Below are 21,534 nucleotides of genomic sequence, written 5' to 3'. Positions count from 1 at the left end.
ATAACCCTGCCTTAAAAACTGTACCCCAGCCTTCCAGGGCCATTTGCCTCCCTTGGCATGGCCCACCTCTCTCTTCAGGTATTCTCTCTGTTTTTTCTTTGTGTGTGCTCAGTTGCGTCCAATATTTTGATCACCTAATGCAAACAGCTGATTGATTGGAAAAGTCCCTGATGCTGGGAAAGATTGAGGGCAGGAGAAGAGGGCATCGGGGGATGAGATGGCAGGACGGCATCACCGATGCGATAGACATGAACTTGGGCAAACTCCGAGAGATGGTGAGGGACAGGGAGGCCTGGCGTGCTGCAGTCCATGGGATCGCAAAGAGTCAGACACGACTGGACGACTGAACAACAACAAGTCACATCCAACTCTTTGTAACCTACTCTTTCTTTCCTTATTGTTAATAAACTTTCTTGCAACGGGTAAGAGCTTAGATTCTTCTTTTCATCCTTGAGGCCCTCCCTTCTGGAGGAAGGGTCTCCATACTCTTCTTCTGCTAACAAAAGTGGTCAAAGAAGAAAAAAAGATATGTGGGACTACTCTGTATGCATTTTCCAAATTTCTAAGTTTGAAACTGTTTCAAAGTAAAAATTTAAAAAGAAAAAAAATTTGCTTCTCCACTGCATTAGTTAAAAGTGGGCATCTATTTAGTAATTTAGTGATGGTGCTAAGAAATTGTTTCAGCATATTACTGTCACACTTATAAAAATGGGCAAGTAAAAACTGTTAATAATGAAATAATAATACAAGCATTCTAATACAGTTTCATCTTATTTTTTGTATCTCAACATTTCAGTCTTTGATGGAGATATTTCGGAGAAGGCAATGGCACCCCACTCCAGTACTCTTGCCTGGAAAATCGCATGAATGGAGGAGCCTGGTAGGCTGCAGTCCATGGGGTCGCTAAGAGTCGGACACGACTGAGCGACTTCACTTTCACTTTTCCCTTTCATGCACTGGAGAAGGAAATGGCACCCCACTCCAGTATTCTTGCCTGGAGAATCCCAGGGACGTCGGAGCCTGGTGGGCTGCGTCTATGGGGTCGCACGGAGTCGGACACAACTGAAGCGACTTAGCAGCAGCAAATACTGATTTTATCACTCTGTACACACACATACACACATTATTTTTGCTGACCCATTTGAGTTAGTTGTGACTTTTTACTCCTAAATACCTAAATGCTTCAGTATCTATCTCCTAACAACAAAGGTATTCGCCTAAGTAACCAATATGACTGTCAAACTGTGGAGGTTTATTACCGATAGAAAAGAAAGTGAAAGTGTTAGTTGCCCAGTCCTGTCCAACTTTTTGCAGTCCCATGGACTGTGACCCACCAGGCTCCTCTGTCCATGGAATTCTCCAGGCAAAGATACTGGAGTGGGTAGCTATTCCCTTCTCCAGGGGATCTTCCTGAGCCAGGGATCGAACTTGGTCTCCTGCATTGCAGGCAGATTCTTTACCATCTGAACCACCAGAGAATCCCAATTTTTTTCTTTTTTTTTTAGTTCTACCAGTTTATTGCTACCAACCCATCTCCCTCCACCCTCACACACGCATGCTCAGTCATGTAACCCCATGGACTGCAGCCCGCTAGGCTCCTCTGTCCATGGACTTTTCCAGGCAAGAATACTGGAGTGGGTTGCCATTTCCTTCTCCAGGGGAGAATCCCAAATTTGAAAAAAATTATCTAATACACAGTCCATATTAAATTTCTCCAGTTGTCATAATGATGTCCTTTATAGCTTTTAAAAGAATTTCAATCAAGGAGTGCTTATTGTATTTCTTTATTATGTCCCTTTCCTTTCCTTATCTTTGAGGATATTAAACATACTTATTTAAAACATTTTTCAAGTTTGTCTATTATTTCCATTTAGGTAGAGTGAATTCTTCTATTTATTCAGTTTGTTGACTATCTGTCATGGTGGTACTTTTCATTACGAGCTTTAAAATTTTAGTTTGCTAGCTTGTCTTTTGTGTTTCATTCTCACCTGTGTCTTGGTTAGTGTCTTTGTAGATTAGGTGTTTATTGCTCAGCATTGGTTGGCTTACAATGTCATTCTGGAGTTGGTTTTTGCATGAGTGATAGTGCCTTCTGTAGACTTTTGGAAATTTGTGGGGGCATTTTTGGTGCTGACAGCGACTGGTGAAGCTAGTAGCAATTGGTGGGCAGGTGTCAGCTAAGTTAAATTAATAGAACAAGCCTAGGCAACAAAGACTTGTCCTTCCCTAGATGCTGATACAAACTTGTTGAAAATACTGCGTTAGGCACAACTTGAAGGAATAGCCCTGAGCCTCTAGTATCAGCAAAATGGAGGTTACAACCTTAACAAACTTCGAAAACAGGAGGCTGCTTATTGAAGAACCGCTTGACCTCTACTATAGTCACATCCCTCTTCCCCCAATTTAAGGCTATCCCAACTCAGGTTTCTTAGGCATGCATCTAACTGATAAAGAAATGGCTAGCTGCAAGAGATTTGGAGAAAGGCAGTTTTTAGTACTCCAGTTTCTGCCACAGAACCAGATATATTAGAAAAAGGTGCTAAATATACTGGTCCATTTCAGAGTTGTAGGTTTCCCTCTCTCCCACTGCATCCATCCCTACTAAGTGGTTTTGTGACTGTCTCCCTAGTCGAGAACCATAGTCAATGTTGAACACGCAGGGACCTGATTGAGGGTGATGTTGCAATCCTGTCCTCTGCCAGCTGTGGGTGTAGTTTATTCACCACAGTAGCCTAGCGGGGGCTGGCTAGCCTAATCCTCTCTGCTCTTTGCAGTCACTCCATGCAAGCATTTAAAAAAAATATTTTATTTATTTATTTATTTGGCTGTGCTGGGTCTTTGTTGCTGCGTGGGCTTTTTCTCTAGGTCGTGGCCAGTGGAGGCTACTCTCTAGTTGTAGTGTTCAGACTTCTCTTATTGCCAAGCGGGGGCTCTAGGGCTCTGGGGCTTCAGTAGTTCTGGCACATGAACTCAGTAGTTGCGGCTCCCGGGCTCTGGAGTACAGGCTCAATAGTTGTGGAGCAAGGGCTTACTTGCTCCTTGGCATGTGGGATCTTCCTGGACCAGGGGTCGAACCCATGTCTCCTGCATTGGAGGCAGATTCTTTACCACTGAGTCAACAGGGAAGCCACAGGCATGCAGTTTTTAATGTATAGAGCCCAAGTCAGGAGTCGCAACAGCATACAGCCACCTGTCATGCTGTGGAACATCTAAGAAACACTCCAAAGGAACTGGTGGCTAATACCGGTCCAGTAGTTTCACTCCTCAGCTATCATATTTTCATTTCCAGTTCATGGAGATTCTGATTTTGTTTTTGTTTTAAAATGGGTTGCCCTTTAAATACATATTTGGAGTGCAGTATCAGTCTGTTATTTTATCCGTTTGAAGTTTTTCTCTAAAACTCACTCAATCTGTTTGATAGGAGGTGACCCTATAAAACTTGTCTACTTACGCACTTTTTTTAAGCAGAGAAAAGATTATATTATACTCACTGAACTGTACACTGCTTTTTTTCACATGACACATATATCTTGGATGTCTTTTTATAAGAACATATGAAAATATATCTCCATTTAAAAAATTGACTGCATATTATTTATAGTATATGAATATATCATACTCAGACAGTCCTGATTGACATATTGTTTCCTTTACCAACAGTGATGCAATAAAACTACTAGGTGAACTTTTGTGAATATGTCTGCTTTATGTAAACCAAACGCCAGTTATTATACGTAAGAGCATGTTTAATTTAGATTTTTGACTTGGGTTTTGACAAAGAACCCGTCCAAAAATGTCAGTCTGAAGAAGCACCCAAGAAAATTGTGAGCCACTTGTTTCTGCCATACACAGATTTATTCTCATTTGACAAGTTAATGAACAATTAGCACACTGATCAATTAAACAGCAAGCTGAAAAGCCCTGTGCTACTGAAACCACAGAAATGTGTCTCAAGGGTAGGGGGTGGACTCCAAGGAGCTCTTGTTGCTTATATCTCAGCACAGAAAGAATTCATTTTTCAAATTGTTCTCTGGAAAGACTATATCAATTTAAACTCCCTCCATATACTACATCATTGTTTTTGAGGCTGCCTAGTATTCTGTCATATGGATATACCATAGTTAAAATGCTTCAAAGAGTGTCTGGTCCAGGGAGTGTTAGTTGTCATGATTGCTGTTACTACAAGACATTTTCACTTTTTTGTGCTGCTGCTGCTGCTGCTGCTAAGTCGCTTCAATTGTGTCCGACTCGGTGTGACCCCATAGATAGCAGCCCACCAGGCTCCCCCGTCCCTGGGATTCTCCAGGCAAGAACACTGGAGTGGGTTGCCGTTTCCTTCTCCAATGCGTGCAAGTGAAAAGTGAAAGTGAAGTTGCTCAGTCATGTCCGACTCTTAGCGACCCCATGGACTGCAGCCTACCAGGCTCCTCCGTCCATGGGATTTTCCAGGCAAGAGTACTGGAGTGGGTTGCCATTGCCTTCTCCGTTTTTGTGCTAGTATTACGATACTGTATTGCTGATATTTACTTGGCTCTTTTGCCATTTTCTTTTCCTTATCACTTACCTTCCTTCCTTATTTCTAGTTTTATTGAGATATATTTGACATACAGCACAGTGTAAGTTTAAGGTGTGCAGCATAATGATTTGACCTACATACATCATGAAATAATTACCACAATGGGTTTAGTGAACATCCATCATCTCATATAGATACTAAATAACAGAGAAAGAAAAAAAATGAATATATATAATTCTTGTGATGAGAGCTCTCAGAATTTGCTCCCTACACTACTTTGCTCCCTAAACTACTTTCATATTTAACCTACAATGGTGTTAATTATATTTATCATGTTGTACATTATATCCCTAGTACTTGTTTATCTTATAACTAGAATTTTGTCACTTTTGACTACCTTAATTTAATTCCCTCTCTCTCCAACCCCTCCTCTGGTAACCACACATCTGATCTCTTTTTCTATGAGTTTATTTGTTTAAAATACAAATGATTTATTATGTTAGTTCCTGGTACACAACACAGCAACTCAACATTTCTATACATTAAAAAATGATCACCATGATAAGTCTGTTACCATACAAAGATAATACATTATTATCAACTATATTCCCCACACTGCACATTTTATGACCATGATTCATTTATTTGGTAACTGGAAGTCTGTTAATCTCTCTCATCTATTTTCCTCATCCCCCTAACACCCCTAATCCATCAACCACCTGTTTATTCTCTGTATCTATGACTCTGTTTCTCTTCTGTTATGTTTGTTTCTTTGTTTTCTTTTTAGATTCCACATATAAATGAAATCATACAGTATTTGTCTTTCTCTGTCTGACATTTCACAGAGCACAGTGTTCTCTAGGTCCATATGTGTTATCACAAATGGCAAGATTTCATTCTTTTTTATGACTGAGTGATATTCCATTGTGTATATATATCTTCTTTATCCATCTATCTATCCATCTATCAATGGTTGCTTCCATATCTTGTCTATTGTAAATAATGTTGCAATAAACATAGGGTTCATCTTTCTTTTGGAATTAGTGTTTCTGTTTTCTTTGGGTAAATACCCAGGAGTGGAATTGCTGGATCATATGGTAGTTCTATTTTTAACTTTTTGAGAAATCTGCATACTATTTTCCATAGTGAAAGTGAAAGTGTTAGTCACTCAGTTGTGTCTGACTCTTTGTGACTCTGGTGGACTGTAGCCCACCAGACTCCTCTTTCCATGGAATTCTCCAGGCAAGAATACTGGATTGGGTTGCCATTTCCTTCTCCAGGGGATCTTCCTGACCCAAGGATTGAACCCAGGTCTCCTGCATTGCAGGCAGACTCTTTACTGACTGAGCCACCGGGGAAGACCATAGTAGCTGCATCACTTTACATTGCCACCAATAGTAATGAGACTTCCCTTTTTTTCTACATCCTTACCAACACTTATTATTTCTTGCCTTTTTGATAATAGTCATTCTGACAGGTGTGAGATGATATCTCACTGTAGTTTTGGTTTGCATTTCTTTGATGATTAGTGTATTGATCATCTTTTCATGTGCCGGTTGGCCATCTATATGTCTTCTTTGGAAAAATGTCTATTTAGGTCCTCTGCTTATTTTTAAATAGGATTGTTTGCTTTTTTTTCTATTGAATTGTATGAGTTCTTTGTATGTTTTGGATATTAACCCTTTATCAAGTCTGTTGTTTGCAAATACCTTCTCCCATCCAGTAGGCAGTCTTTCACTTGTTGATAATTTGCTGTTCTCAAGCTTTTTAGCTTGATGTAGTCTTATTTATTTATTTTTGCCTTTGCTACCCTTGCTTGAGGAGATATATTAAAAAATATTGCTAAGGTATATCAAAGATGTACTGCCTATGTTATATTTTAGGAGTTTTATGGTTTCAGGTCTTACACTCAAGTCTTTAATTCCTTCTGAGTTTATTTTTGTGTATAGTGTGATAAAGTAGTCCAGTTTGATTCCTTTCATGTAACTGCTCAGTTTTCCTAACACCATTTATTGAAAAGGCTGCCTTTTCTTCGTTGTAGATTCCTACCACTTTTGTCATGGATTACTTGACCAATACATATACATTGCAGAGCTGTCTATTCTGTTCCATTGATCTATGTGTCAGCTTTTTTGTCAATACCATACTGTTTTGATTACTGTAGCTTTGTAGTAAAGTGTGAAACCAGAGAGCATACCTCTGGCTTTGGTCTTCTTTCTCAAGATTGTTTTGGCTAGTCAGGGTCTTCTGTATTTCCATACAAACTTTAGAATTATTTGTTCTAGTTCTGTGAAAATGCTATTGGCATTTTTATAAGGATTACATTACATCTGTAGATTGCATTGGGTAATATGGTCATTTTAATAGCAATATTAATTTTTCCAATCCATGATAATGGTGTATCTTCCCATTTGTTTGTGTCATGTTCAATTTCTTTAATCAGTGTCTCATAGTTTTCTGAGTACAGGTCTTTTACCTCCTTAGTTAGATTTATTCCTATGCATCGTTAATGAAATTGTAAATGGGGTTGTTTATTTAATTTATCTTTCTGATAATTCATTGGTAGTGTATAGAAATGCAACAGATTTCTATGTAATAATTTTCTATATGTAACTTTTACTGTATCCAATGATGAGTTCTAATAGGTTTTGGTAAAGTTTTTATGATTTTCTATGTATAGTATCATGTCATCTGGACAGTTTAATTTCTTCCTTTTTAATTTGGTTGTTTTGGGCTTGTCATAGCAAGTGCTTATTATGTTGAAGTACTCAACCCACATTGTTGGCCATGTTCTTTTTTTTTATTATAAAGTATATATAAAGAAACACACACATATATACATACTAGAAAGAAGAATTACAAAAGTAACACCTATGTATCTACTATTTGGTTTAAGAAATAAAACATTACTTATTCCTTTAAAGCAGCTATTCTCAAAGTATGGTCTATGCCTGAGGGTCCCCAAGACCCTTTCTGGGGAATCCATAAGGTCAAGGCTGCTTTCATAATATGCTAAGATGCTATTTGCCCTTTTCACGGGGTTGACATTTGCACTGAGGGTACAAAAGCACCAGTGGGTAACTGCTGGCCTCTTAGCACTAATCAAGGCAGTGGCACCAAACTGTACCATACATTATGCTCTTCACTGCCACATGTTTGCAGTCAATAATGCCAGTTTCACTTAAGAATGTCCTTGGACATCCCTGGTGGCATAGAGGATAAGAATTCTCCTGCCAATCCAGAGGACATGGATTTGATCCCTGGTCTGGGAAGATTCCACATGCCAAGAAGCAAATAAGCCTGTATGCCACAACTACTGAGCCTGTGCTCTAGAGCCAGCAAGTCACAACTACTGAGCCCATGTGCTGCTACTACTGAAGCCAGAGTGCCTAGAGCCTGTGCTCCGCAACAAGAGAAGACGCTGCAATAAGAAGCCCCTGCACCACAACTAGAGAGTAACCCCTGCTCTCTGTAACTAGAGAAAGCCTGTGCAGCAACAAAGACCTAGTGCAGCAAAAATAAATAAATAATTTAAAATATTTAAAAAAGAATGTCCTTGATAAAGCAGTAAATACCATTAATTTTGTTAAATCTCAATTCCTGCGTGTATGTGTATATATGTGTATATATATATGTATATGCACATATACATATATTAAAAATATTTATTTGGCTGCACTGGGTCTTATTGCAGCACTCAGGATACTTGATCTTCATTGGGACATACAGAGTCTTCAGCTGTGGCATGTAGGATCTAGTTCCCTGGCCAGGGATCAAACCCACACCCTCTGCATTGCAGGGGGAATTTTTAATCCATTGGATCATCAAGGCAGTCTCTGTGTTGTTGTTCAGTCACTAAGTCTTGTCTGACTCTTTGTGACCCCATGGACTGCAGCACACCACACTCCTCTGTCTTTCCCTGTCTCCTCAGTTCACTTCAGTTGCTCAGTCGTGTCTGACTCTTTGCGACCCCATGAACCGCAGCACGCCAGGCCTCTCTGTCCATCACCAACTCCCAGAGTTTACCCAAACTCATGTCCATTGAGTCGGTGATGCCATCCAACCATCTCATCCTCTGTCGTCCCCTTCTCCTCCTGCCCTCAATCTTTCTCAGCATCAAGGTCTTTTCCAATGAGTCAGCTCTTCACATCAGGTGGCCAAAGTATTGGAGTTTCAAGAGTTTTCTCAGTTTTATGTCCACTGAGTCAGATGCTCTCTAATCTTCTCGTCCTCTGCCAACCGCTTCTCCTTTTGCCTCTTCAATCTTCCCCTTTTGCCTTTCAATCTTTCAATCACGGTCTTTTCCTGATTGAAGTCGGCTCTTTGCATCAGGTAGCCAAAGATTTGGAGCTTCAGCTTCAGCATCAGTCTTTCTAATGAACATTCAGTGTTGATTTCCTTTAGGGTTGATTGGTTTGATCTCCTCACTCTCCAAAGGACTCTCAAAAGTCTTCTCCAGCACCACAATCCGAAAGCGTGAATTCTTCATTGGCTCAGCCTTTTTTATGGTCCAACTCTCACATCCATACATAACCACTGGAAAAACCATAGCTTTGACTATACGGACCTTTGTTGGCAAAACAATGTTTCTGCTTTTTAATATGCTGTCTAGATTTGTCATAGTTTTTCTTCCATGGAGCAACTGTCTTTTACTTTCATGGCTGCAGTCACACTGTGCAGTGATTTCGGAGCTCAAGACAATAAAGTGTGTCACTCTTTCCACTGTTTCCCCATCGATTTGCCATGAAGTGATGCGACTGCCATCAGTTCAGTTCAGTTCAGTCAGTCAGTTGTGTCCGACTCTTTGCAACCCCTGTAGCACGCCAGGCCTCCCTGTCCATCACCAACTCCCAGAGTTTACCCAAACTCATGTCCATTGAGTCGGTGATGCCATCCAACCATCTCATCCTCTGTCATCCCCCTCTCCTCCTGCCCTCAATCTTTCCCAGCATCAGGGGCTTTTCAAATAAGTCAGCTCTTTGCATCAGATGGCCAAAGTATTGGAGTTTCAGCTTCAACATCAGTCCTTCCAATGAACACCCAGGACTGATCTCTTTTAGGATGGACTGGTTGGAGCTCCTTGCTGTCCAAGGGACTCTCAAGAGTCTTCTCCAACACCACAGTTCAAAGACATCAATTCTTCAGCGCTTAGCTTTCTTTACAGTCCAACTCTCACATCCATACATGCTACTGGAAAAATCATAGCTTTGACTAGATGGACCTTTGTTGGCAAAGTAATGTCTCTGCTTTTTAATATGCTGTCTAGTTTGGTCATAACTTTCCTTCCAATGAGTAAGTGTCTTTTAATTTCATGGCTGCAGTCACCATCTACAGTGATTTTGGAGCCCCCAAAAATAAAGTCAGCCACTGTTTCTGCATCTATTTGCCATGAAGTGATGGGACTGGATGCTATGATGTTAGTTTTCTGAATGTTGAGCTTTAAGCCAACTTTTTGACTCTCCTCTTTCACTTTCATCAAGAGGCTCTTTAGTTCTTCTTCACTTTCTGCCATAAGGGTGGTGTCATCTGCATATATAAGGTTATTGACATTTCTCCCAGCAATCTTGATTCCAGCTTGTTCTTCATCCAGCCCAGCGTTTCTCATGATGTACTCTGCATATAAGTTAAGTAAGCAGGGTGACAATATACAGCTTTGACGTACTCCTTTCCTGATTTGGAAGCAGTCTGTTGTTCCATGTCCAGTTCTAACTGTTGCTTCCTGAACTGCATACAGATTTCTCAAGAGGCATATCAGGTGGTCTGGTATTCCCATCTCTTGAAGAATTTTCTACAGTTTATTGTGATCCACACAGTCAAAGGCTTTGGCATAGTCAATAATGCAGAAATAGATGTTTTTCTGGAACTCTCTTGCTTTTTTGATGATCCACCGGATGTTGGCAACTTGATCTCTGGTTCCTCTGCCTTTTCTAAAACCAGCTTGAACATCTGGAAGTTCACAATTCACGTATTGCTGAAGACTGGCTTGGAGAATTTTGAGCATTACTTTGCTAGCGTGTGAGATGAGTGCAATTGTGCAGTAGTTTGAGCATTCTTTGGCATTGCCTTTCTTTGGGATTGGAATGAAAACTGACCTTTTCCAGTGCCGTGGTCACTGCTGAGTTTTCCAGTTTGCTGGCATATTGAGTGCAGCACTTTCACAGCATCATCTTTGAGGATTTGAAATAGCTCAACTGGAATTCCATCACCTCTACTAGCTTTGTTCGTAGTGATGCTTTCTAAGGCCCACTTGACTTCACATTCCAGGATGTCTGGCTCTAGGTGTGTGATCACACCATCGTAATTATCTGGGTCGTGAAGATCTTTTTTGTACAGTTCTTCTGTGTATTTTTGCCACCTCTTCTTAATATCTTCTGCTTCTGTTAGGTCCATACCGTCTCTGTCCTTTATCGAGCCCATCTTTGCATGAAGTGTTCCCTTGGTATCTCTAATTTTCTTGAAGAGGTCTCTAGTCTTTCCCATTCTATTATTTTCCTCTATTTCTTTGCACTGATCACTGAAGAAGGCTTTCTTATCTCTCTTTGCTATTCTTTGGAACTCTGCATTCAAATGGGTATATCTTTCCTTTTCTCCTTTGCTTTTGGCTTCTCTTCTTTTCCAAGCTATTTGTAAGGCCTCCTCAGACAGCCATTTTGCTTTTTTGCATTTCTTTTTCTTGGGGATGGTTTTGCTCCCTGTGTCCTGTACAATGTCACAAACCTCCGTCCACAATTCATCAGGCACTCTATCAGATCTAGCCCCTTTAATCTATTTCTCATTTCTACTGTATAATCATAAGGGATTTGATTTAGGTTATACCTGAATGGTCTAGTGGTTTTCCCCACTTTCTTCAATTTAAGTCTGAAATTGGCAACAAGGAGTTCATGATCCGAGCCACAGTCAGTTCCCGGTCTTGTTTTTGCTGACTGTATAGAGCTTCTCCATCTTTGGCTGCAAAGAATATAATCAATCTGATTTTGGTGTTGGCCATCTGGTTGGACTGCCATGATCTTAGTTTTTTTCAGTGTTGTTTCAAAGCAGCTATTTTACTCTCCTTGTTGGGAGCCGTTCTGGAGCTACTGCCGGATGACAAAGTCACGGCACCAATCAAGAGGAAACTGCAAAGCGGTTTTTCTCCAGGATTGGAACCTTCCCTCCTTCCTGTTTCTATGCTTTTGTTGTGGCTAACTCTGTTTCATTCTTTGACGGCTGGAGTTGTAGGGGCTTCCATGATGAGGTCATGAGAGTCCAGGAAAAAGAAAAATGATCTCTTGCCCCAGAGAAACATTCCAAAAATAATTAAACCTACTGAGGCCCCTGGGTGGTGGGCCTCTAACACTCAGCCAGGGAATAAGGCCATGATCATTTGGAAAACAAGCCCTAAGCCTATTGTGACCTGGCCTCATGAGGAAATTGTTATTGATGACTGGAAAACTTGGGTCATGTATCAGGGAAAATTACAGAAACTAAGCCAATTGCCTTTTCCCCTCAGAATCTAAGCATAAACGGAAAAGAAATATATAAATTGTATTGTAAATAGTTTCTAGGTAAACTGCAAAAGACTTCCCCCTGCCAGAAATAGTCTTGTGGTATGTGGGTAGATGGTAAACAAGCCACCACTGACAATGGCTGTACTATGAGAAACTTTTACCCTTAGCCACCGCTATCGTACTTATTCGCTGAAGCAAGACGCTGTATTCGCTGTAGTAGCAGGCTGTACAGAAAAAGTAGATGGAATGATATGATTCATAGACTATGTTCTAGTAAAAAAAATAGGTTTCGGGGTAAACATGTAACCAAAGTATGACAATAGACTAGGAAAAAAACTTTTAACACATCTTAGAATTAGGGGATGTTGATCTGAATGGAAAAATATTATAAGAATCATTACGTAGAAGAACACGTGCTATATAAATAGAGACTAAAGCAATAAAGATTATGGGCCTTGGGCCATCAAAAACTCTCTGTCTTCTTTCTTTTCCTTTCGCTGATGCCGCTCATCCCTTGGGGACCCCTGGACCAGCTGGAGAGGGACTCTGGCATCTCCTCTTTTACCCTCATCAAGAAGCTTGTTAGTTCCTCTTCACTTTCTGCTATTAGAGTGGCATTGTCTGCGTATCTGAGGTTGTTGGCATTTTTCCTGGCAATCTTGACCTCAGCTTGTGATTCATCCAGCCTGGCATTTTGCGTATGAAGTACTCTGCATATAAGTTAAATAAGCAGGGTAATAATATACAGCCTTGACGTACTCCTTTCCCAATTTTGAACCAGTCAGTTGTTCCATGTTTAGTTCTAACTGTTGCTTCTTGATCCATATACAGGTGTCTCAGGAGACAGGTAAGGTGGTCTGGTATTCCCATTTCTTTAAGAATTTTCCACAGTTTGTTGTGCTCCACACAGTCAGGGGCTTTAGTATAGTCATTGAAGAAGGAGTAGATATTTTTCTGTAATTTCTTTACTTTCTCTATAATCCAATGAATGTTGGTAATTCCTACTGGGCTTGACTTGTGAGGACGACGTGAGGTAGGGGATTCAATTTATTTTCTTTATGGACTTCTAGTTGTCCCAGTATCAATTACTGAAAAGTCTATCTGCAGTGCTCCTCTGTCATATTATATCATGTCTGTATGTGTGGTCTGTTTCTGGGTTCTCCTTGCTCTTCTGTTCTTCCACTTTTGTTTCCTTGCACCGGAATTATACTATTTTAATTACTATAGCTTTAAAACTGTCTTTATACCTAGTAGGGTAAGTTCTCCCATCTTGTCATTCTTCATGGCTACTCAGCCATACAAATTTTAGAATCAGATCATAAGGAGCAACAAAAATAACTTAGGTCTGACTGATATTTCTTTCTTTTCTCTGTTTTTCATTTCACTTTAAATGTGTTGTGTATCTTTTCATGCATATCTTACCTCAATTAACATTGTTCACGGTGTCTTATTCTGTAGATGATCTACATTTTTAGGTAGTCAGATCACTCAGCCTTTCCCTTTATGGTTTCTAGGTTTGGGGTCATGCTGATGCAAGCTTTTCCCATCCCAACATTTCAAAATATTTTTTTGTATTTTCTTCAGTCTTTAAACAAAACTCTGTGTGTGTGTGTGTGTGTGTGTGTGTGTGTGTGTGTGTCTATACATGTGTGTTTAATCCTCTGGTATGTACTTCTGTATGTGATGCAAAATAGAGATGCAACTGAGATTTCATTTTAATCTATGGATGTGTTTGAGAACTAATATATTTTGAGTACTTACTCTTCCAATCCACGGACATAGGCAAATTATTAGTATCATAGAAAGCCAAGTTCCCTAATCAGCAATTGTTATAAACCAATAACAGAAAGAGCCTCATAAAACACCATACCTTTAGAAATTAAAGAAATAGTTCTTAGTAACTCAAAGGTCAAAGAAGGAATGAGTATCTTTTTCTTTTTAGTAGGTCTTGTTAATTGTTGCAAGTGAGGTTTTATAGTTCTCTCCCCAGAGATTTTGTACAATTTTGTTAGATTTACTAGGCAGTTTATATTTTTATGCCTTTGTAAATAGCATCTTTTTAGACATTTAATTTTGTAACTTTTTACTAGTATATAGAAATTTGATTGATTTCTGTATACCAATTTCGTCTTAGCCTCTTTAAAGTCTCATTTAGGGATTTCCCTGGTGGTCCAGTGGTTAAGACACCAAGATTCAAGTGCAAGAGGTGTGGGTTTGATCCCTGGTGGGAGAACTAAGACCCCACATGCTGTGTGGCATGCCCCCCCAAAAAAGAAAAGGAAGATTCCTTTAATTTCTTATGAAATAAAATACAAATGCAAAAATCTCCAAAAAAACTTGGTACAGTTTCATGATTTATTCTAAGGCGAAAGTCTTTGTAAATATCATCCAAGTAAAGAAGTAGAAGTCTACCAGATATTCCATGATTACATCCATGTGCCCCTTTCCAATCCTTATTCTCCACTAAAAGAAACCATTATCTTGATTTTTGTAGTAACCATTTCCTTACATCTCCCTATGGTTTGAGTTTCCAAATGTGATTCCCTAAACATGATAGACTTGCCTAAGACACAGTCTTAGCCTTCCCCTTTCATGTCACTTTTAAATAGGCAAGCATTTTAAACAGTTACATTAAGATATAATTTACATGCCATAAAATTCATCCATGATATGTGTACAATATTATAATTTTTACTTAATAATAGTTGTGAAACCATCATGGCCATCCAGTTTCAGAACATTTATATCACCCCCAAAGGTTCCCACCTGCCATTTTCAGTCAACCCCCACTTCTAGCCCTAGCCCAGGTACCCCTGATCTGTTTTCTTTCCCTAAGATTTGTTTTCTCTGGCATTTCATGTAAATGAAATAATAAAATATGTAATCCTTTGCATCTGACTTTTTTCATTTCACATAATATTTTTGAGATTCATTCATGTTGTAGCATGTGTCAGCAGCACTTTCCTTTTTAGTACTGAATGATATTCCACTGTAAGGATATATCACATTTTGTTTATCCATCACTTGATGGACATTTGAATCGGTTCTTGTTTTTAGTTAGTGTTAGTTGCTCAGTCGCATCCGACTCTGTGACCCCGTTGACTGTAGCCCTCCAGGCTCCTCTGTCCATGGGATGCTCTAGGCAAGAATACTGGAGTGAGTTACCATTCGCTTCTCCAGGGAATCTTCCAGACCCAAGGATTGAACTTGGGTCTCCTGCATTGCAGGCAGATTTTTTAACAACTGAGCCACCAGGGAAGCCCTTCCTGTTTTTGGTCACTATGAATAATGCTGCTACAAACATTTGTTCTTAAGTCTTCGTGTGAACATATGCTTTCATTCCCACTGGCTAGATGCTGAAAAAAGGAATTGAGAGTTTGTAGTGTAAGTTTATATTACTTTCCAAAGAAAACGTCACTTCCCAAAGTGGTTGTACCATTTTACATTACCTCCAGAAATTTAAGAGAGTTCCAGTTTCTTTGTGTCTTGCCAATATTAGCTATTGTGTCCTTTTCATTATATAGCTATATAGCTGTAACTCTTCTAGTGGGTATGTAGTGCTGTCTCATGTGGTTTGAATTTGCATTTCCCTAATGACTCAGGATATTGAGCATAATTTCAAGTGCTTATTATTATCCATTTGTTTATATTCTTTGGTGAAGTATCTTTTCAAATCTGCTGTCCATTTAAAGTTTTTTAATTTTTATTTTAAAATATTTATTTATTTCCTTGGCTGCACTGGGTCTTAGTTGCAGCATGTGGGATTTAGTTCCCTGACCAGGGATCAAACCAGGGCCACCTGCATTGGGAGCTCAGAGTCTTAGTCACTGGAAAACCAGGAAAGTCCCCAGTCTACTTTTAAATTGACTTATCTTCTTCTTACTGAGTTGAAAGAGTTTTTATATATTTTGTGATACACATAAATATGCTCTCCTAGGCTTTTTTTTTTTCCATTTTCTTAATGATGACCTTTATATAGTCTAATTTACCAATTTTTCATTTTATGGGTAATGCTTTGGTGTCATGTCTAAAAATTCTTGCTTATCTCAAGGCCATAAAGAATTTTTCCTATGCTTTTTCTTAGAAGTTTTATAGGTATATATTTTACGTTTAGCTCTGTGATTCATTTTGAATTAATTTTTTAGTGTGGCAAGTCTAAATGAATCTTTTGCTTATGGATATTGAATTGTCTCAGCACCATTTGTTAAGACTATCTCCCCCTCATTGAATTGCCTTGGAATCTTTGTCATAAGTCAATGGACCACAAATATAAGGATTTTTTTTTCAGAATTCTCAAACCTGTTTCATTGATCTATATGTCTACCTCTACCTCAGTACCATAATCTTTCAATTACTGTAATTTTATAATAAGGTTTTAAAATGAAATGGGCTGAGTCTTCTGAACCTCTTTTTAAAAATTATTTTGACTACTATGAGCCCTTTACATTGCCACATACATTTTTAGGGTAGACTTACTAATTTCTACCAAAGATCCTGTTGGGATTTTGCTATGGATTACACTTAGTCTATACATCAATCTGGGAAGAATTGTCAGCATATTGAGTCTTTCGAAAGACTGAGAAGGTAAACCACATGCAGGCAGAAAAATTTGCAAAAGATATATCTGCTAAATGACTGTTATCCAAAATATACAAAGAACTCTCAAAACTTAAGAATAAGTAAACAAATAAATCAATTAAAAGTTGAGTCAGTTTTGACAGTTTTTTTAGCAATTTGCATATATATTCATTTATTTATATATTCATATATATTTATATATGAATTTATTTTCTAAAGTTTATTTATACCTAAAGAGAAATGATTGACATTTGTTATGCATTTTAATGTGTATGACTTGAGTTTCACAGTATCTTTTTAATGTTGGCAGCATCTTTAGTCATGTTCCATTTTCCAGCCCTGTTGTTTCTATTTCTATTAGAATTTGGATTTAATTAACTTTTGACTTGTTGATCCTCTCTATTGAGTGTTTATTTTATACTTCAATCTACTCTTTTTTTTCTTGACCGTACCACGCGGCATGTAGGATCTTAGTTTCCAGACTAGAGATCAAACCTACGCCCCTGCACTTGAACTGTGGAGCCTCAACCACTGGACCACCAGGGAAATGCCTTCAATCTACTCTTTATTTTATCTTTTATCTTTTTTTTGGCTTTCTTTTTCTTTTTGTTGCCTTTTTTCCTGACTTCTGGAGATGGGTGTTGAACACATTCATTTTCAACATTTTTTCTTTATTAATACATGCATTAATAAATGCATAAGGCTATGAATGTCTTTCTATATACTATTTTACTTTCATCACACAAGTTTTGTTATGCAGTTCTTTTGTTATTATTCAGTTAAAATATTTTCTAATTTCCATTATGATTTCAACTTTGACCCATTAATTATTAAGACATCTGAACATTTCCCAGTATATAAGGTTTTATAATTATTGCAACAATGCCAGCATGATGACTTATTTGCTTTATCACATAATATATACAAGAAAGTAGGGTAAAAGTATAATACCTCTAATCCTGTGATTACTGAAAGCAGTTAAAGATTTTGTGGGTCAAGTGTACATATTATTGTGTTTGAAAGACACTTAGGGTTGTTTCTTCTGCGTAGTTATGCCACCAAATGGATAGTTAGGCTAATTTGTTTAATTTTGTTTTTAAATTTTAGGGATTAATTTCTTGTGAGGGGTTGGGAGACTTATTTAGTCTTATTTTTTGCAAAATATTTACACAGTACAAAATCTTATCTGAAAAATAAAGAACAAGGCTGTGGTAGGCAGAATAATATCCCTCAAAGTTATCCACACCAAGATCCCCAGAATCTGATAATATGTTTTGTTACATAACAAAAGGGACTTTGTAGATGTAATTAAGGTTACAGACTTTAAAATAGGGAGATTATTTTGGATTATCCAGGTGGGCCCAGTATAGTCATATAAGCTCTTAAAAGCAGAGAACTTTTTCTAGTTTGGAGCAGAAAAGATGCAGCAGAAGAAGGAGTTGGAGAGATTTTTCTGTATCTACTGAGATGGTCATTAGATTTTTCACTTTTCATTTAAAAATTTAAAAATTAAAATTAAAAAGTCATCTTAACCATTTTAAGTGTACAGTTGAGTAGTATTGAGTATATTTAAGGTATACTATTGTGCAATGAATCTTCAGAACTTTTTTGTCTTGCAAAACTGAAACTCTATAACCATTCCACCTCTTTTTAATTTTTTAAGTATGTTTTAGAAAAGGCAGAGGAACCAGAGATCAAATTGCCAACATTCGCTGGATCATTGAAAAAGCAAGAGTTCCAGAAAAACATCTATTTCTGCTTTATTGGTTATGCCAAAGCCTTTGACTGTGTGGATCACAATAAACTGTGGAAAATTCTTAAAGAGATGGGAATACCAGATCACCTGACCTGTCTCTTGAGAAACATGTATGCAGGTCAGGAAGCAACAGTTAGAACTGGACATGGAACAACAGACTTGTTCCAAATCGGGAAAGGAGTACATCAAGGCTGGTATATTGTCACCCTGCTTATTTAACTTATATACAGAGTACATCATGAGAAACGCTGGGCTGGATGAAGAACAAGCTGGAATCAAGATTGCCGGGAGAAATATAAATAACCTCAGATATGCAGATGACACCACCCTTATGGCAGGAAGCAAAGAGGATCTAAAGAGCCCCTTGATGAAAGCGAAAGAGGAGAGTGAAAAAGTTGTCTTAGAGCTCAACATTCAAAAAACTAAGATCATGGCATCCGGTCCCATCACTTCATGGCAAATAGATGGGGAAACAGTGGAAACAGTGGCTGACTTTATTTTTGGGGGCTCCAAAATCACTGCAGATGGTGACTGCAGCCATGAAATTAAAAGACACTTGCTCCTTGGAAGCAAAGTTATGATCAACCTAGACAGCATATTAAAAAGCAGAGACATTACTTTGCCAACAAAGGTCCATCTAGTCAAAGCTATGGTTTCTCCAGTAGCCATGTATGGATGTTAGAGTTGGACTATAAAGAAAGCTGAGTGCCGCAGAATTGATGCTTTTGAACTGTGGTGTTGGAGAAGACTTTTTAAAAAAAATTAATGTATTTATTTTAATTGGAGACTACTTACTTTACAATGTTGTAGTGGTTTTTGCCATACACTGACATGAATCAGCCATGGGTGTACATGTGCCCCTCATCCTGAACCCCCCCCTCCTACCTCCCTCCTCATCTCAGTGCACAGGCCCTGAGCACTCTGTCTCATTCATTGAACCTGGAACCTGGACTCTTGAGAGTCCGTTGGACTGCAAGGAGATCCAACCAGTCAATCCTAAAGGAAATCAGTCCTGAATGTTCATTAAGCTAAAACTCCAATACTTTGGCCACGTGATTCGAAGAACCAACTCGTTTGAAAAGACCCTGATGCTGGGGAAGATTGAAGACAGGAGGAGAAGGGGACAACAGAGGATGAAATGGTTGGACGGCATCACCGACTCAATGGACATGAGTCTGAGTAAACTCTGGGAGTTGGTGATGGACAGGGAGGCCTGGCGTGCTGTAGTCCATGGGGTCACAAAGAGTCGGACACAACTGAGTGACTGAACTGAACTGAAACACTCACACTCAGAAAAGGAAAGAATGGAAGGAAGACCAGCTGTGGTCAATGGTGCTTAGTGACATGGGCATCCCGCAGGGCAGGCCAACAATTTCTCTGATTATATTCTGGTTCTGTAATTTGAATAAACGTTGTCATCTTTATTCTCCATGACCCATCGATCCGCCTTTGGAATGGGTGGAAGCTTACTTTTTTTCCCCATCCTCATGATTATATCTCAAGTGCTTTGGGAAATACTCTCTCCTTGGGGCTATAGAAGTTTTATAGCCAACTTCCTAGATGTAGAAATTTGGACGCCTTATAGTGGTTTTACATTTGAACCATCAGAGACAGTTTGTGGCTTCTATGCAGTGCAATGATGCAAAAACTTAGAGGAGATTTTTATGCCTTCTTAATTCAAAACAGAACACATTGTTAATCTGTGTTTTCCCACACGGCAGGATACTCGTGAGACTTTTTGATCAAGGCCTTCTCAATTTTGTTTCCCACTGTTTTCAGTCTTGAAGCAATAGAGTTTTCCAACACTGTAAGACCTAATGTTTCTGGACATGTAACTCCCTTTAATATTTGCTTGCAAAAAAATGCCAGTTCTCCCCTGAACTCATCTCTTTTTTTGTAATGCATCCAAAATTTTCCAGTACATGCTGGCCATTTGATTCTTTTCAACGCCTTCTTTTGAGCTCAGTAGCATGTAGTGTGTTTTCCCGATTACTTTAGGCATCATTTTACCAAGGACTTTGTCACCACGTAACTTGATGTTTCAGATAGTGTCTTTGGTCTCTCAGCTTCATACTTATCCTCTTAGAACATCTTTTCTAATGTCAAGTAAGACTACTTTCCTCATCATGTGGTTTCCTGTTAGGTTCTGACAGCAGTGAAGGGAGCTGCAGTGATGACAGTGGAGGCAATGGGCTCCTGAGTTCCTGTTCAGGCAGCTGGATTTCAAGAGCAGCAGCCTCAGTGCTCAGCAATGGTAGCTTCTAGGGAACACCATTTCCCCTTTTGCTCCTCTGGGAGTTAGTGACTTCCTGCACTTACTAATCATTGAATAATTTTATCTTCCCCTTTTTTCCTACTCTATCCCTTGTGACAGTTTGTAAACGATTTTCCTTATTAAATTCTATTTGATACCCAGAACTGTTTCTGTTTTCTTAACTGAATGGTGTTTACCGTCTTGCTTACTAACACAAATAAATTTCCATCCTTTGAGCCTCCAGTATAATTTTCTCGTTGGCAGCCATCTGGTTGCTATGTTAGTGCCATATATTTTGGTTTTAATTATAGCAGCACTTCACTTCCACTACCGTAACCCTGATACTTAACCCAGACAAAGAACTACAATAAAACTACAGACAAGTATCCTGTATGAATGAACATAATGCAAAAATCTTCAATAAAGATTTATATTCTTTCTATTCTAGCAAATAGAATTCAACAACAATAGAAGGGATTTCCCTGGTGGTCCAGTGGTTGGACTCAACTCTTCCATGTCAGGTAGCATGAGTTCTACCCCTGATCAGGGAACTAAGATCCCACATGCCTTGCAGCACAGCCAGAAGGGAAAAAATAAAAGCAGTCACACACCCAAAAACAAAGTTGGATTAAAAAAAGAAAGTAATTCAGCAGCTTATTAAAAGGATCATAGACTATGACTAAGTGGGATTCATTCCTGGAATGTAAGAATGATTCAATATAAAAAAACTGATCAATGTAATATCCCACATTAACAAAATGAAGGGAAGGGATCACATAATCACCTTAGTTGATATAGAGTAAGCATGTGATTGTTGGAGAGGGTGTGGAGAAAAGGGAACCCTCCTACACTGATGAGAATATAAGTTGCTTAAGCCACTGTAGAATGGAGATTCTATGGAAGTTCCTCAGAAAACTGAAAATAGAACTATCATATGACCCAG

General features: G+C 38.8%; 1 long non-coding RNA gene across 1 annotated transcript in view; it reads left to right on the top strand.

Moving 5' to 3' along the window:
* LOC145546704 (uncharacterized) overlaps window positions 1-19,760 on the top strand; it is a 29,876-nt gene extending 10,116 nt beyond the window's left edge. The window contains exons 3-4 of the long non-coding RNA XR_014083162.1: window positions 797-880; window positions 18,245-19,760. This is a non-coding gene — a long non-coding RNA (uncharacterized LOC145546704). The remainder of the gene's footprint in view (window positions 1-796; window positions 881-18,244) is intronic.
* Window positions 19,761-21,534: the final 1,774 nt, after the last annotated feature.

The sequence above is a fragment of the Giraffa tippelskirchi genome, chromosome 4, assembly GCF_054371585.1.
Source record: "Giraffa tippelskirchi isolate mGirTip1 chromosome 4, T2T-mGirTip1v1.2.pri, whole genome shotgun sequence".
In the NCBI taxonomy this organism is placed as follows: domain Eukaryota; kingdom Metazoa; phylum Chordata; class Mammalia; order Artiodactyla; family Giraffidae; genus Giraffa; species Giraffa tippelskirchi.
This window is presented reverse-complemented; position numbering and strand designations above follow the sequence as displayed.